This window comes from Quercus lobata, chromosome 1, assembly GCF_001633185.2.
Source record: "Quercus lobata isolate SW786 chromosome 1, ValleyOak3.0 Primary Assembly, whole genome shotgun sequence".
Taxonomy (NCBI): Eukaryota; Viridiplantae; Streptophyta; class Magnoliopsida; order Fagales; family Fagaceae; genus Quercus; species Quercus lobata.
In genome coordinates, this window is record NC_044904.1 from 39,752,859 (window position 1) to 39,771,694 (window position 18,836).

The window sequence follows — 18,836 nt, forward strand, 5'->3', positions numbered from 1 at the left end:
GGCTTTATCTTAATCAAGAAGCACCCGGGCCAGGCCAAGATTTTGGGCCAATCGGCACTTGCCATGTGCCGATTGGCACTCCAAGAGTGTCGACAGGTCCTCTTGGGTGTCAGGTCCGCGTTTGAGTTTTGATCCAATTTAGACTCCTTTTTTGAGGATTTTTTTAGCCAGGAAATTGCACCTAGACGCGTTTTTGATTCGTATTCTAAAAATTAATCATTTTTTTCTTGATATTCAAGTTTTTAAAGTGATAATTATCTTGTAGATAAATATTCTAAAAAAGACTTGATTATCCATAACTTCTTTGTCATTTGATTATTTCACTTTATTCCCATGCCAGCAAGCCTATTTTTAACACTAATCAATAACCAATCACAAAATTATTTAATTAATTTTAATTGTTTAACCAATCAAAATTAATTTAAATTAGTTATGCGTGATCGGCTCCACCCAAACAAAATGCATGCAGACCGTGAAAACTTGATCTTGTGATATCTTTCAATCCGACGGTCCGATTTGGAAATCAGGCATACCGTCATGATTGTTAGAACCTCAAGATCATTTTTATGATATGCAATGAATGAATTAATGCATGTAATGCAACTCTAAATTTTGGGTATATGAATGGTCATTCTAGCCATTTTCCAAGATTAAATTATGGGTGCAAAATTAAGTGTCTACAATAATAATAACAAAAATAATGGAACAAAGCAGTTTATAATGACCATTTCTAAAGCAATGATAATTGAACCATCATTAGACAATTGGTGGATCGATTCAGTTACGACTTGTCATACAGCAAGAAGTAAAGAATTGTTTGTTGAATTGAAGGAAAAGAAAATAGAACATAGAGTCTATATGGGAAATAATACTTATAGTGATGTATTAGGTGAGGAAAACTGTAAATTATCCATTAATGGTATTTGATGAGTTAGAAATTTACGATCGTCATTAAGCCAAAACCGTCATTAACCAAGAGACAATGCTACGTATTTATTATGCTTATTGATGACAAAGCGTAACGGACGGAGCAACGGTCACAAGATGAGCTGTGAACTTTAAATAAGGATTTTGTAACGCACTAGCTGTTGAGCATAAATACAATGATTCATTGCCCATTAATGATGCACACAACTATAAAAGAAAAAACGATAGAATTAAAAGGTACCCACAAATACTCTACGAAAATCACTCTTCAGTCTATTTCTCTCTAAAATCCTTCTCCCTTACTAACTTAGACATCGGAGGCAGTTTGGCTAATGCCACACCGGTGTGTTACTCTTCCACCCGGTTCATTTTGCAGGTTTTTCTCTGACGGAGATGACCTCAGTTATAGATTCGTCCATCCGCTACGACGAGGAGCTCAATTGCTGATTTTTTGCATCATCAGTTTGGCGTCGTTTGTGGGGATTGCTAATCATTTAAACCATCTTTCTTAGTGAAAAAAGAGTTCCTCGAAGTACGAGATGGAATCAGAAATCGCACAACAACAAGAAGCTGTGCAATAACAACAAATCCAAGCCCTTCTAGCTAATGTGGAAGAGCTGACTTGCCAGAATGAAGAGCTATGAAAGATAATGGAATCCCAAAATGCAGAACGTCGTCGAATAGGTGAAAACCAGAATGACGAAGAATCAAACTCTCAAGCCAACAGTAGGTAAGATAGGACCTCAGGAGAAGATTCTTCCAGGATGGAGAATGAGCTTCGCAATATGAGGAAGGAGATGGACGAGTTAAAAAGTGCCATGAAGGACAAAGGCAGGGAGAATTTGGATGGGATGATTCAAAAGATGGACTCACCATTTAATACTGAAGTACTGAATTGTCCCCTCCCACCAAAATTCCGTCTCCCACAGTTGGAGTCGTATGATGGTTCCAAGGATCCCTTGGATCACATTGAATCATTCAAAATGTTGATGTTGTTGTAGATGACCCCAAACGAGGTGATGTGCAGGGCATTCCTAACAGCACTGAAAGGAGAAGCAAGAGTATGGTGAAGCAAGATACCCTCGGGAACTATTGTGGATTTCGAACAACTTAGCAAGGGTTTTGTTCATCATTTCATTGAGGGACAAAGACACAGGAAGTCAACCGGTCATTTTCTCAACATTCAATAGGCAGAAGGAGAATCACTAAGACAGTACGTGACCCGATTCAATAAGAAGCTACTGTAAGTAAACGAAGCTGAAGATCAAGTCATCCTAACAACTTTCCAAGCAAGGTTGCTACCTGGGGATTTTTTCTTCTCAATCCCCAAAAGCCCACCAAAGACAGTCGCAGAATTACTCCGAAAAGCTCAGAAGTACATGAATGTAAAAGGCACGGTGCTTGTAAAAGAAATAAAATAAAAAAGGAAGAGAGATGAGGGAACAAGTAGCAATCACGATAAGAAGAAAGAAACATGAAATGTTGGGTAGACCATAGGGAAAAAGAAGGAACTCCCAGATAGGAAGCCAAGGTTCACTAACTTTACTCCTCTAATAATGCCAATTGAGCAAGTTCTGATGCAGATAAGGAATGTTCCCTCCCTGCAATGGCTGAAACCAATTAGTACTCCAGTAGAAAAAAGAGACAAGAACAAGTACTATAGTTTCCATTAGGAGCATGGGCATCGCATCGATGAGTGTAGACATTTGAAAGATCGGGTGGAGATTTTAATCTGGGAAGGAAAGTTACAGAAGTATGTTAGGAAAACAGAGCCCTACAGGTACCAATGGAAGGATGATCAGGACAAAAATCAGGGAGCAGGTGATAGCAAACCTCCTGCAGGAGAGATAAAGACTATCTCGGGAGGACTAACGACAAGCGGAACACTGAAATCCCTGAAAAAGGCCCATGGGAGAGAAATAAACAACGTCCATTTACGGCTCCCTGTAATGAAGATGCCAAAGAATGGCGAACTTGATATTGTTTTCTTAGAGAGAGACGGTCGCGGCATCAGGTAACCCCATGACAGTCCACTATTAATCATGCTCAGAGTAGAAGAATTCAACATTCACCAAGTGCTCATTGATAACAGAAGCTCAACAGATATCATCTACTTGCCTGCGTTTTAGAAGATGAAACTGGATAAGAAAAGGATCAAGCCTTTCACCTCACCTCTGGTAAGCTTCACAGGGGATAAAATCGTCCCTAGGGGCATCGTCACTTTAACTATAATTGCAGGCACTTACCCGGCACAGGTCACCAAGGAAATTGATTTCCTCATAATTGATTGCCCTTCAACGTACAACATTATCTTGGGAAGACCTACACTTAACAAGCTAAGAGCAACAACATCAACATATTACTTGAAGGTGAAGTTTCCAATAGCCCATGGAGTAGGAGAAATGAAAGGAGACCAAGTTCTGACAAGAGAGTGCTACCAAGCTACCTTAGCATATGGGGAGAACCACATGTGGGTGATCAATGAACCAGAGCCTATCCCCGAACCGTTAGAAACACCACAAGAAATTTAGATCATCCTAGGAGATTTGACGAAGGTACTGAAGATAGGATCAGCACTCCCAACTCTAAAGAAAGAGAAGATGATTTCCTTATTGAGGGTAAACCAAGATGTTTTCGCTGGAAACACGAGGATATGCCCAGAATTGATAAGAAGGTCATACAACATCGTATCAACGTCAACCCAGAATGCAAACCTGTACAGTAAAAGCGGAGAATATTTGCACCAAAGTGCAACAAAGCTATAACTGAAGAAGTAGTGAAGTTACTAGAAGCTGGTTTCATCAGGGAAGTCTTCTACCCAGATTGACTAGCAAACGTGGTAATGGTAAAGAAGAGCAATGACAAATGGAGAATGTGCGTCGATTTCATAGACCTGAACAAAGCCTGCCCAAAGGATAGCTTCCACTTGCCAAGGATTGATCAACTGGTAGACTTAATTGTTGGGCACAAGCTCTTAAGTTTCATGGACGTATTTTCTAGATACAACCAGATCCTCATGAACGATGAAGATCAAGAGAAGACCTCGTTTGTCACCAGCCAAGAGTTGTACTGCTAAAAAGTTATTCCATTTGGATTGAAGAACGCAGGAGCCACATACCAAAGATTGGTAAATCGCATGTTCTCTCACCAAATTGGATGGAATGTGGAAGTATACGTAGATGATATGCTGGTGAAAAGCAAGGATGAGGCCAATCACTTGGACGATCTGAAAGAAACCTTCGGCACACTATGTAAGTACAATATGAAATTAAACCCTGCAAAGTGTGTTTCTGCTGTTGCTTCGAGAAAATTCTTGGGATTCATGATGTCCCAATGAGACATAGAGGCAAATCCAAACAAAGTGAAGGCAATAATTGAGGTCAAATCACCAAAAATAGTGAAGGAGGTTCAGAGCTTGACAGGAAAGGTTGCAACTCTAAACAGATTCATCACCAGGGCAACGAACAAGTGCATGCCATTATTTAAGGTATTGAAAAAGGCCTTTCAGTGGACTGACGAATGTGATGAAGCCTTTACAAAATTAAAAAAGTACTTGATGAAGCCACCATTGCTAAGTCCCTCAGTGATGGGAGAGAAGCTGTACCTCTTCTTAGCAGTGTCTAACACCGCAGTGAGTTCGGCACTGATCAGAGAAGAAGAAAATGTCCAGAAGCCGTCTACTATACTAGCCAGGCATTCCAAGGAGTAGAGGCAAATTACCCAAGGATGGAAAAAATTGCTTTTACATTGCTGGTCGCTTCTAAGAAACTCCATCCTTACTTCCAAGCACACTCCATCGTCATCATGACAGACCAGCCAATAAGAAAGACGATGAACAAGATAGATGCAGCAAGATGACTCATTCAATGGACAATTGAACTGGGCCATTTTGACATCGAATATCGGCCTCGAGCAGCAATCAAAGTCCAAGTACTAGTGGATTTCATTGCAGAATTCACTTACCCCTATAAGGAAGAAGAACTCCCCATGAAAACAAGGACGGTCCAGACAAATGAGTTTGCCACAAAGAAAGTAGGAGGAGCAGGAGTAGTGCTCATATCTCCAGAAAGAGAAACATTGAAGTATGCAGTTAGATTGCAATTTTCAGCAACGAATAATGATGTAGAATACGAAGCATTGCTAACAGGGCTAAGTCTAGAAAAAGCTCTAGGAGTAGAGAATCTTATCGTCCAAGCTGATTCTCAGCTAATAATTGGACAAGTGAAGGGAGATTATGAAGCCAAAGAAGAGAGGATGCAGAAGTACCTGAAGATCGTCCAACAACTCTCACAGCATTTTGACAACCTAGACTTTATGCAAATCCCTCGGGCCAAAAACACAGAAGCTGACTTCTTAGCAAGATTGGCCTTGTCAGATGACGACAATGCGACCTCTGAACTATGTATAGAGATAAGGGGGCAACTAAGCACAGAAGGTGAGCATGTTTTGAAGATAAAAGAACAAGATTAGTGGATAACTCCCATCGTTTGTTACTTGAAAGAAGGATGGCTCCTAAAAGATAAGACGGAAGCAATGAAGATACAGATTAGAGCAACCTGCTTCATCATTATTGACGATGTGCTGTACAGACGAGGGTATTCACTCCCATATCTAAGATGTGCCAACTCAGAAAAAGCAGATTATGTGCTCCGTGAGATACATGAAGGAATTTGTGGAAATCATGCTGGGACAAGATCTTTAGTAGGAAAGGCACTTAGAGCAGGATATTATTGGCCGACCTTATAGAAGGACGCACACGACATCGTCAAAGCATGTGATAAGTGTCAACACTTCGCAAATGTCTAAATGAGACCAAGAGAGACGATGACACCCATATCCTCGCCATGGCCCTTCACCTAATGGGGGGGTTGACATTATGGGCCCATTCCTTCTAGGGAAGAAGTTACTCAGATTTCTGATTGTCGCAATTGATTACTTCACAAAATGGGTAGAAGCAAAACCAGTGGCAACGATAATAAAGGCCAAAGTCACAAACTTTGTATGTAAAAACATCATCTGTAGATTTGGAGTGCCACGGGTCATAATATCAGACAATGGAAAGCAATTCGACAATCCCAAATTTCGAAAATTTTGCTAAGACTTAGGAGTCAAGAACCACTAGTCTTCTCCAAGACACCCTTAGGTTAACAAGTAGACAGAAGTGACGAACAAAAATTTGCTCAAAATCATCAAAACTCGGCTTGAGAGGGCAAGGGGGGCATGGCTTGAAGAACTACCAAATGTCCTTTGGGCATATAAGACGACCACAAGAGTTCCAATAGGAGAAACACCATTCAGACTGACATTTGACATTGAGGCCGTCATACCAGTGGAAATGGGATTAACGAGCTTCCGAGTCAAAACTTATGAAGATCAAAAGAACCAGCAGGAGCTTAACAACAACTTGGACTTAATTGATGAAGTCAGAGAAGAAGCTATAAAGCGAATGACCAAACACAAGGAAGCAATGGCTAGATACTACAACAGAAAGATTAAGGTAAGAAAGTTCAACACAGGAGACCTTGTCCTTAGGAAGGTATCGCAGGCAACAAAGGACCCATCCCAAGAAAAACTAGGACCAGCTTGGGAAGGCCCCTACGAAGTAATCCGTCACTTTAGGGAAGGCTCCTACTACATAAAGTCTTTAGACGGCCAGGAATTGCCTCAACCATGGAACATAAAACACTTGAAGAAATACTACCAGTAAGGAATACTTTATATTTCAAGTTGCCTAGTCTTCACATCAAGTATGTATGACAGTTATTACTTTCGTCATTCATAGATCAATATTACATGAAAGCATTATCCATACGTATTTATCAATGACTATCCATGAATTATTTGTCAATAAAAATATGTGCAACACTTAGGAGTTATCCTTGGGAGACGTCCCAAGAATCTCCGTCACTAAAATTTCAAATCAAAGGCTGTTCATACACAACCAATGGCGTCATAGCCATCAAAGTCACTAATACACGACTACCAAAGTCGACTAAATCAAAAATTGTTTAAACACAACTAATATGGCCATCATTCAAGCATGAATAAACAAAAAAATGGTTAACCTAAAAGATGCTCTAATAGCATGACTTTAAGTCATGAATACAGCGCAATAAAAAACTGTTCAAACACAGCTAAAAATAATAAGTTGTTCAAACACAACTAACATTGTCATTCAAATATGACTCAATAAAAAGGCTGTTCAAAAATAGCTAAATATAATAAGTTGTTCAAACACAACTAACATCGTCATTTAAACATGACTAAATAATAAGTTGTTCAAACACAACTAACATCGTCATTCAAACACGACTCAATAAAAAAGTTGTTCAAACACAGTTAAAAGTAATAAGTTGTTCGAACATAACTAACATCGTCATTCAAACATGACTCAATAAAAAAGCTGTTCAAACACAGATAAAAATAATAAGTTGTTCAAATATAACTAATATCGTCATTCAAACATGACTCAGTAAAAAAAAAAAGTTGTTCAAACACAGCAAAAAATAGTAAGTTGTTCAAATACAACTAGCATCGTCACTAAAACATGACTTAATAAAAAAAGCTGTTTAAGCACAGCTAAAAATAATAAGCTGTTCAAACACAAGCTAAACATAAAAAGTTGTTTAAACACAACTAATATCGTCATAAAAGGTTGTCCAAACACAACCAAGCATGAAAGGTTGTTTAATACAACTAAAGTATGAAGATATTTGAACACAGCAAAGGTGTAGTTATAAAAAGTTTTTCATCAGCAGGTCATAAAATTACTTGTCATTATCAGGAAGAGAATTTATGCCCAAAACATACGGGCCTAAAGAGATTGTTCAGTTAAGATGATTAAAATAGCGAGCCCATAAAAGATATTGTTTTCATCTTACAAAAAAAAAAAAGGTAAAGTACTGTTCATCCGGAACGGGATCTGCAGGAGTTATAGGCGTGACCTCTTCAATCACCTCAGCTACAGGTGTGGCTTCTTCCATTACATTCTCCGCCATAGCCTCAGAAGGACGATCAGGCAGGAGCTCCTTCTCAACATCACCTATAACAAGACCAGAAAGGTCTAAGTCAGGTTGATGCTTCGCCATCCATTTTCTGAGAAGATCAAAGGCTTCCATGTAGTACCTACACAACTCGTCTGAGTACTCGTCAAAGTCCTTGAATTCCTGCACTGCCGTGGCCCCAGCTTTTTGCAATTTTAACTCTAGATCACCAATTTGCTTTTCCTTTAGCTTGCAAAAATCTTTCTCCACTTGAAGACTCTTCTCCAAGGCCACCACGCATTCTTTGTCATTCTCAGCCACGACAGCAAGGATGGCGACCTTGTTCTTTAGCATCTCATTCTTAACGGAAAGGGATTCGATCATGGGCTCAGCTATGGACACCTTTTTCTCCAAGTCCAGAAGCTTCCCAGAAACGAACAAAGATTCCCCCAGAGCCTACACATAAAATCTCTCTTAGCAAAAACAAAACAAAAAAGAAAACGCAATCTACGTTATCGACGTATACGTGCACAAGCCTCTGAATGTGAGACAACATCACTTCACTGGACAACTTCGCCATCAAAGGGTTTAGGTCGTCCACGAGAGTGCCTCATGAGCCTTCAAAGCAGCAACATCAGCATCGTCCCAGAAAGAAGGAAGAAAAGACTTGCCACCCACTTTCTTCTTCTTCTTAGTCTCCTCCCCAACAAAGGCAATTAGCTCTAAAGACGAGGTGGGAGAGGTAGGACGCTTAGTAGGTGAATGGACAGAAGGAGGAGCTACCACGGGATCATCCTTGGGTACGTCACCTACCTTTGAATGCTTCCTGGAAAGAAGGCCACTGATGAGGCCACCCTTTGCTTGTTAAATCTGGTCGTCATTCCTGAAAGGAAAGAGAAACTATAAAAAAAAGAAAAGAGAGAGAGAGAGAGAGAAGAAAAAGAAGAAGAAGAAAAAGAAGAGAAGATGGAACACTCAAAAAAGAAAAAGAAGAGAAGATAGAACACTCACTCTTTTTCACAACTTCAAGATTTCTTCGGACCTTACTAGACGTTTCCAGACCTAAGAAATGAAGGAATAGCGATTGGGGAGAGACGAGCTTGTCAAAGTTCTTGACGGTCTCCAAAGATTCATTTACCTTTTCAACACGACATTTTTTTTTTTTTTTTGAGAAACCAGTCCTTGGGACTGGGGCTTTTATTAAACCGAATGAAAAAAAAAAAAAAAAAAAACAAAAAAAAAAAAAAAAACAAAACAAAAGAACTAGTGAACATCAAACAATGCTAGGGGAATAATGTCCTCAGGAACGTCATCTACCCAAATCTTAAAATCTAACCCAACCCGTGCTTTCTTGGCAAAAGCATCTGCGACTTTATTACAGCTTCTTGATACCTGACAGAACTTGTGGAACTGCAGCTGCAACGTCAAGTGAAGGATGTCGTCCACAATGTGACCATAAAGTGCTGGACATGACTAACCGCTGTTGATGGCTTGATTGATGATTGCCGAGTCACCTTCAAAGATAACCTCATGAAGACCAAGGTCGACAGCAAAGGATACGACATGACGACAAGCAAGGGCCTCCACCTCTGGTACAGAATGAGGAAGTGGGACACACACTGACATTGCTCCCAAGATATCACCTCGACTATCTCTGATAACCACTCCTAGACCAGCAGTGTTGCTTGACTTGAAAACGGCACCGTCGTAATTAGCTTTGTAGCAATGTTGATCAGGTGGACACCATTGATTTGTGGAGGTTGTCGCTACAGGTCTTGGTATTGGTTCTTGCGCATTAATGAAGTCTTGAAGCATGCCACCAGCCAAGGAAGGTAGCATTTGCAACGGGTGAACTAGTTTGCTCAGGCGCAGCAAGTTATGTCTGTTCCACAATAGCCATGCTATAAGAACAAAAATTTCAACTCTGTAATCATCATGTACCTGCAAAAACTTAGAGATAATGTCAGTAAAATCCAGGGAGGGGGAGGTGTTTGTGAGATTGGCCCAGTTAAGAGACTGCCACGCCTCCTTCACTCCTTCACAACCCCAAACAGCATGTGTGGTATCTTCAACATGGGTTCTACAAGTATTGCAAGTGGCAGAGAGAACCACCTTACGGCGAAGGAGGTTATCCATGGTTGGGAGAGCATTGTTGCTTGTTCTCCATACAAAGTGCTTCACTTTACTAGGAACACGTAGCTTCCATATGCCTCTCCAAAAGCTTTTCTGGGGGTTAGGATTTGAGCTACTTGCATTGCTGGTTGAAGTAGTAGAAACCAGCAACTTATATGCACTGCAGGTGCTGAAACGACCCGAAGAAGAGGGGGACTAGATTAGGCAGTCTTGTGGGAGTCTGATGCTTAAAGGAATGCTTAGGATCAATCCGGCTTCATAGGGCAAGAAACTTTGGCTAATTAGATCTGTTCTCCATGATCCTGTGTTGGCATCTATGAGGCTTCTCACTTTGGCATCAGGGGGTATGGAAGGAATGGGCGAGCTAACCTTCCTGAATACCTCATCTGGCAGCCACTTATCCTCTTTACTGCTGACTGACTGACTGAACATCACCAATGCACCATACCGCCCCTTTTTTTATTATATCTCGCGCACCTAAGATGCTTTTCCACGCATATGACCCAAGGCTAGACTCCTTAGCATCGAGGATGGAACCATTGGGGAAAAATCTGGCTTTAAAGACCCTATAACATAGAGAGTCATGGTTGTTCATCATACGCCAAACCTGCTTGGCCAATAAAGCATCATTGAACTTCTTTATTTCCTTAAAACCCATACCTCCAACCTCCTTGGCTTCACAAAGACGCTCCCACCTAACCTGATGGATCTTCCTATTGTCCCCACCGTAGCCCCACCAAAACTTACGAATCAAGGTCTCAATTTCTTGGATCAACCCTTTTGGAAGCTTAAAGCAACTCATGGAGTAAGTGGGAATGGCTTGGATCACGGATTTGATGAGCACTTCTCTACCAGCCTGTTATAGGAGCTTTTCCTTCCACCCCTGAAGCTTCTTCCAAATTCTCTCCTTAATATAAATGAAACTCTTCTTTTTAGCTCGGCCAACAAGGGCAAGAAGACCCAAATATTTTTCATAATTCCTGATGGAGGGGACACCCAAGAGCTGTTGTATACGAATTTGGAGGCCAGGATTTGTATTTGAACCGAAGAACAAGTTGGTTTTATCTTTATTTATCTTTTGACCAGAGCCCTTTTCATAAGTGGCCAAAATATCAAGGATTACCTGGCATTCAGATTCTTTAGCACGACAGAAGAGAACACTATCATTAGCAAAAAAATAGATGTGAAACCCGAGGACCATTACGACATATAGAAACACCGCGAATGAGACCTTCAGATTCAGCTGTGTGTAGTAGCCATTGTAACCCAATAGCACAAAGCAAGAACAAATATGGGGACAAAGGATCACCCTAGCGGAGGCCTCTGGAGGGTTTAATATTGCCAACAGGTGCCCCATTGGGAAGCACCGAATAAGACACAGACCTGATACATGACATGATAGTTGTTACCATTTTACATCCAAACCCCAAGTGTCCCATGACTTTCTCAAGAAAAACCCATTCCACCCTGTCATAAGCCTTGCTCATATCAAGCTTGAGAGCCATGAAACCCAGCTTTCCTTGTGTTTTTCGCTTAAGGTAGTAGAGAGTCTCAAAAGCCACCAGGACGTTATCAGTGATAAGGCGACCCGAAAGGAAAGCACTTTGAGAATCAGAGACTACATAAGGCAAAAACAATTTCAAGCGGTTAACCAAAACTTTTGATATAAGTTTATAAAACACATTGCATAGGCTAATTGGCCTAAAATTTGAAACTTTCTTAGGGTTTTGGATTTTTGGGATAAGGGATATGAAGGTGGTATTAATAGAGTCAGGAATAATACCCGAATTCAAGGCCGCCAGAACAGCATTAGTGATATCACCACCTACAATGTGCCAAAATGATTTGTAAAAAATAGGAGACATACCGTCAGGGCCAGGTGCAGTGAGTGGTGCCATTTGGTGAAGAGCTTGAACAACTTCAGCTGCAGTATATTCACGGTTGAGGCTAGTGTTCATGTCATCTGTGACAGTGGGAGAAATACCTTCTAAAATGTCATCGAAACCCGAAGGATTAGAAGTGGAAAAAAGGTTGGAAAAGTATTCCACAACAAGCTCACCCATCCGGCCTTCATCCTCAATCCATACCCCATTGTCATCTTCAAAACCCAAGATAAAATTGCGCCTATTTCTCTGATTAGACCTGCAATGGAAGTACCTACTGTTCTGATCTCCCCCTTTCAGCCAATCCGTGTAGGATCGTTGCTTCCACATGGCTTCTTCTCTGTTTTTTAGCACTTGTATTTCATCCCGAAGTTGATAAATATGGGTTGGATTGGACCTGTACAAATCTACCTCCTCCGCCTTGGTTAGCTCCTTGAGTTTCTTCGCTAAAGTAAGTCTAACATGGCCAAAAACCTAATGGTTCCACCTTAGCAAATTGTCCTGACAGGTGGTTAGTTTTATAGGAACCATTCTCAATGGAGACAACCCTGGACATCCACTCCATGATTCCTTAATCACCCCTTCACAAGTTTTGTCCTTCAACCACATGGCTTCGAAGTGAAAGGGTCGTCCCTTTCGGTAAAACCTTTTTGCTTTAGAATCCAAAATCAAAAGAATGGGCTTGTGATCCGAGTGAAAGGCATCCAAGTGGTGAATTCTAGAGGTAGGGAACCTTAGAATCCAATCAATGGTGGCTACTCCTCTGTCAAGCCGAATCCAAGTGTTTTGAGTGCCCGGTCTGCGATTGCACCAAGTGAAAGGGAAGCCATTGAAACCTAAATCTTTAAGATCACACACATCCAATGCATCCCTAAACCCTTGCATTTGTCTTTCCGGTCTATCCAGCCAGCCTTGCTTCTCTTCCACCCTTAGAATTTCGTTAAAATCACCCAAAACAATCCATGGAAGTGTTAATTGTCGGCTTAAAGTTTTTAGTAATGACCAGGAATCTTCCTGGTTGGCGGTATCAGGATTTCCATAAAAACCCGTGAACCGCCAGGCATCATCCATCCCTTGGTCAATTACTACATCAATATGGCACTCAGATGAGGAGAGCACATCAACTGTAATCGTATCTATCCATAAGAAAGCCAATCCCCCTCCCCTATTTTGGCGTGGCACAATGTGGCCATCTGCAAACTGAATCTTCCTCCTAATCTTTAAATAACATCTCTGTCAACTTTGGTTTCCATTAAGAAAACCATTTTGGGAGCTTTGTTACCAATTAAGGCAAAGAGTTCATCTTCTATCTGTGGGTTCCCTAGCCCACGACAGTTCCAACTTAAGCAACTTATTGGGCCCGGTGGTGTTGGTACCCAGCAACCACCTATTCATTTTCTTTGTCCTCTCCACTCTTTTTTCCCACACATTTTCTTTTTGACTGTTTCATATCTACTGTATCCAAACTTGGTCGATGGTCTTCCACTTCAATCATATCAATGCCCTCATTGTCACTGCTCCCACTCCTCTCCATCCTTTTCCACTTCTGTGCAGAAATCGTCGCACCATCTGTAATTAGCTTGTTTGAAATATCACATAATTGACCCTTGGTAGCATTAAAGGCAAAGACATCATTCATGCTAGAGTAAGGGCTGTTATGATTTGGAGTAGAAGTAATATTTTGTGCTCTTAACTCAGGAAAAACCTGCGTACTATTTCTAAAACAATCCAAAGAGCTATGAACCATATCAATATTCAAACACAAGTTGGTATTAGAGGCAGAAACATTACCGGGCATTGGAGAGAATCCCACATCCTTACCGTGATCCATACTCTCAACATCCACCATAACATGCTTCGATACAGGACCTGACAATGAACATGGGCTAGCATCCCTGTGGACCACTGTTGTAGATTGGGAACAAGGTTTCTTGGGCATTGCAGGTCCCTTTTTCCATGGTGTTTTACCTCTAGCACAACCAGCCACTATCACTATTGATTTTCGGAAAGATCTCACTGTATCGACTCGAAGCCAATCGCCATACTATTGCTCTTCTTTCTTCAAATTTCCCTTACCCTGAAGCCAAAGCTCACATTCCCTCTCATTATGAATAACTCTACCACACCAGTAGCAGAAGTTCGGTAAACGCTCAAATTTCAAAAGCACCCAGCCAACATGTTCACCTTCAGACTGTAATTTGCAGAACTGTGGGAGGGGTTTAGAAATATCAAGAGCCACACGCACCCGAAGAAACTCATTACCTAAACTAGGACATTGAGAAAATGAAAAAAAAAATGTCACACACCCCCATCACTCACAAAGAATAAGAAATAATAGAAAGACAAGAAGGATGCACCAGGCACAGGAGTTCCCCAACTACAAAAAAATTTAGGGGCTTCGTCCAGGTCCTCACCAGGGATGAACTCCTAACTATTGCTAAAAACAAAAAAGAAGTTTGGTTTCCAATTTCGGAGAGATGATGAATAATCAAGTATTAGCCTAAAAGCCCTATCCCACAGCTTAAATTTATAGTAGTCGGGGTCTTTTGATTTTCTCAGACGATAAAAATGAAGGAATTCGTCCTTCTTGATGACATCACCGTCATTGGTGGACATCCACACCACCATACAAGAAATGACGATCCGCTAAGAATTGGGCACTAACTGTGCTGAAGCGAGATGTAAATATGCAAAAAGTTCCCTAACAAAAGGATGAATGGGAAAACGAAGACCACTAGTAAAGTTTGCCTTGTAGAAACAGAATTTATCAGCATAAGAGTGACAGGCCCTATCCTTGTCACTCGGAATCCTGATCTCAACTGAATCAGGAAACTAAAACCTATCCCTAATCCGCTTCTCATCCTTTTCTAAGAGGGCACACGGGATGTTCCAACCTATCCCTAATAGCCATTGAGCATAAATACAGTGATTCATTGCCCATTAATGAGGCACACAACTATAAAAGAAAAAGCAATAGAAATAAAAGGTACACACAAATACTCTACAAAAATCACTCTCCAGTCTATTTCTCTCTAAAATCCTTCTCCCTCACTAACTTAGACATGGGAGGCGATTTGGCTAACGCCACACTGGCGTGTTACTCTTCCACCCAGTTCATTTTGCAGGTTTTCCTTCGACAGAGATGACCCCAATCACAAATTCGTCCATCTGCTATGACGAGGAGCTCAACTGCTGATTTTTTGCATCATCAGTATTGTTGTAATTTTAAGTAATCAGATGTTCGTAAGAATCTTATTTTTGTTTCTGTATTAGATTTAAAAAAAAGTTTATGAAATTAAGTTAAATTCCGGTTGTGTGACTATTTGTAAGGGTAATGTAAAACTCAAAGGAGTAGGAATTAATAATATGTATGTACTTAACAATAATATTTAAAATAAAGATTCAGTTTGCTATTACTATGTTGTTTTAAAATTCTTCTTATTTATGACATCTTCGATTAAGACATATAAGTAAAAATAAAATAGAAAGAATGAGTAAAACTAGTATATTACCTAATTTAAACATTAAAAATTTTGATGTCTGTTAATCATGCATCAAAGGAAAGATGACAGCAAAACCTTTCTCTAAACATTGGCAATCTTTAGAGTTATTAGAACTAATCCACTCAGATATTTGTGGACCTTTTTTTTTTTTTCGAGAGTGGATATTTGTGGACCTTTGAGAACCAAAACACACATAGGAATGAAATACTTTATCACCTTTATTGACGATTATTCCTCGACATGGATATGTATATCTACTCAAACACAAATTCGAAGCACTCAAAAAATTCAAAAATTATAAAACTAAAGTAGAAAAACCATTAGGACGACCAATTAAAAGTATAATAATGATAGAGGTGGTGAGTATGACGCCTTTGATGGGTTTTGTAGGGGGGAAGGAATTTGGCATATTTACACTATGCCTTACAAACCTCAAGAAAATGGTATTGCTAAAAGACGCAATAGAACTCTAATGGAGATGCCAAGATCAATGATGGCTCATTCACAATTTTGACTCACTTTTTGGGCAGAAGCTTTATCAACTGCCAATTATTTATTAAACAGAGTTAATACAAACTCCAAGAATCTTACACCTTATGAATATTGGCCTAGTCACAAACCAGATTTATCAAACTTAAGGGTTTAGGGATGCAAAGCCCATGTACTAATACTGAAACCATTGAGAGATAAATTAAAAGGAAAGACGTGGGAGTGCAAATTTATTTAATATGTTCAAAATGGTAGTGGTTATAGATTTTATAATCAAGAAAAATGACTGATGGAAAGCAGGGATGCTATTTTCCTTGAAAGCACCAATCAAATTACACCACTTGAAGAGATAAAGTTACAAGAAGACCTTGATAATGAAAATCAGGATCGCTATAAGGATGCTTCTGAAAGTGGGAGCAAAAGAAAATCAGATAAATTGGTATCGGATCAACAAACCTTTGATCCTGAAAACAGTGGGAGTAAAAGGATTAGACGACCATCAACTATGCTTAAAGATTATCATTTGTTTAACAAAGAGGAAAATTTAAGTGAGGACCCAACTAATTATGGACAAGCAATGGCACGCAATGATTCAAAACAATGGCAAGATGCTATGTTGAATGAACTAGAATCCCATCAAGAAAAATGATGTATGGGAATTAAGAGTTTTACCAAATGGAAGAAAGGCAATTGGCTGTAAATGGGTTCTAAGAATGAAATTTAAGGCTGATGGTAGTTTAGATAAATATAAGGTAAGATTGGTGGCTAAAGGGTTTACTCAACAACCCAGTGTAGATTTTGTTGATACATATTCAACAGTAGCTAAATTTGCTTCAAATAGAATAATTATGTTTGTTGTGGAAAGAATGGATTTAGAATTGCATCAATTGGATGTCAAAATAACTTTTCTTAATGGTAAATTAAAAGAAGACATATTCATGTTACAACCAGAAGGTTTTGAAATGAAAGGACATGAAGATAAAGTTTACAAACTAAAAAGATCCCTATTTGGACTTAAACAATCTTCTAAACAATGGTATTTAAAAGTTCCACCAAGCAATATTAGAGATTGGTTTTGAGATGAGTCCACTAGATCACTGTGCTTACATATATAGGTGCTACGATGAGTTAACAATATTATCATTATATGTTGATGATATATTATTAGCTGGAAATAGTCCAAATATGATGATAAAGACAAAATCTTTCCTAGTATCAAGATTTTAAATGAAAGATATGGGCCCTGCTACATATGTGTTAGGAATTAAAATAATTAGAGATATAAATACAAAATTATTATATTTGGATCAAGAGAACTATTTGGAGAAAGTACTCAATAAATTTAATATTGCAGAATCTAAAACTTTGAGTACGCTTGTAAGTAAAGGAACCATATTAAGTAAGAATATGCGCCCTAAAGATAAAGAAGAACAAGAATTTATGGAAAATGTCCCCTATGCCTAATCTATGGGTAGTTTAATGTATGCAATGACAAGCACAATCAATCTAATCCTGGATGGGCACATTGGCAAGCAGTCAAAAGAATTTTTAGATATCTTCAAAGCACCAAAGGTATGAAATAATGTTTTGGAATTAGTGATCTAGAAGTAATAAGATATATAGATGCTGATTTTGCAAGAGATGTAGATGATAGAAAATTTACTAGTTGTCATGTATTCCTATTTGGTGGAACAATTGTCTCTCGGTTAAGTAAGAAACAAGGTTATGTTGCAAAACATACCATGGAGGCAGAATACATACCATATAGCACAACGGTAAGTGAAGCGGTCTAGATTAAACGATTTGTAAGACATTTTAAAATTAGGTATACCAAATAGATCAGTCGATGTGTTTTGTGACAATAAGTTTGCTATCTCGTTAATAAAAAGTGGAGCAAATAGCTCCAAAGGTAAACACATCGAAACAAACTTTCATTATATTCAAGATATAGTGGAGAGGGGCGAAATACAAGTCCAATTTATCCCCTCAAGCGAGATGGTGGCCGATCCTATAACCAAATGATTGACTCTAGATAGATTTAGAGTGAACGTAGGAAATATGGGACTCATGGATCCAAAAACCTAGGTGGGATACTACATGTATTTGCATAGATGGAAGGACTAGGGATGCCCGGAGAACATGGCTATGTATCTTTTGCTCTAGGGACACAATTGGTCAGCATTAAGCAGAATATCATTGTATAAGAAGTTAGCGAATGAATGTAAAGTCCACTAATGTGCATCATACATAACACAGCTTGTACAATGAAAAGTCGCTGAAGTCGTATGAGAAAACCTTTAGTATACTGGCTTAGAGGAAGTATCATGCGATTCAGTGTAGGTCAACACATGTCTGATATGTGTGGCTGAAGGACGTTAATGGGCAGTGCGGGTGTGGACTAAGATTCTTGGCTGTGTGTGGTAACAAGCATTCCACATGTTCAATGCCATTCATTTGAAATAATAATGAATGATAAGACATCTGAAGTATACTACAGGAGTAGTATATAACGAAGAGTGCGGTTAGTGGTGTGTGACAAGATGTGTACATAGTTTTGCCAAAGTTAAACACTGACGCTGATCTATGAAGAGCATAGATGAGAATCAACATTGGGCAATACTGCGGTGACACCATAGTATATGTTGATTGTAGTTAACACTATTTATTATGGTGTGATCAAGTGAGAGATGTTAGTATATAACAGTGATAGGTAACACCATAATATGGTGTACCCTCACCTATATAATGACACCCACTTGGTGGATGGTGTTACTTCACCAACCAACAACAGAGAATTAATTAAGTGTTGGAGTTAGTTATTTACAAAAGTGGTGTGTGTTTTAGATAAGATACAACTCTTGATAAATTAGCATATCTCTTCTCAAGAGATACAAGGAGTTTATAAATATTGAGACTTC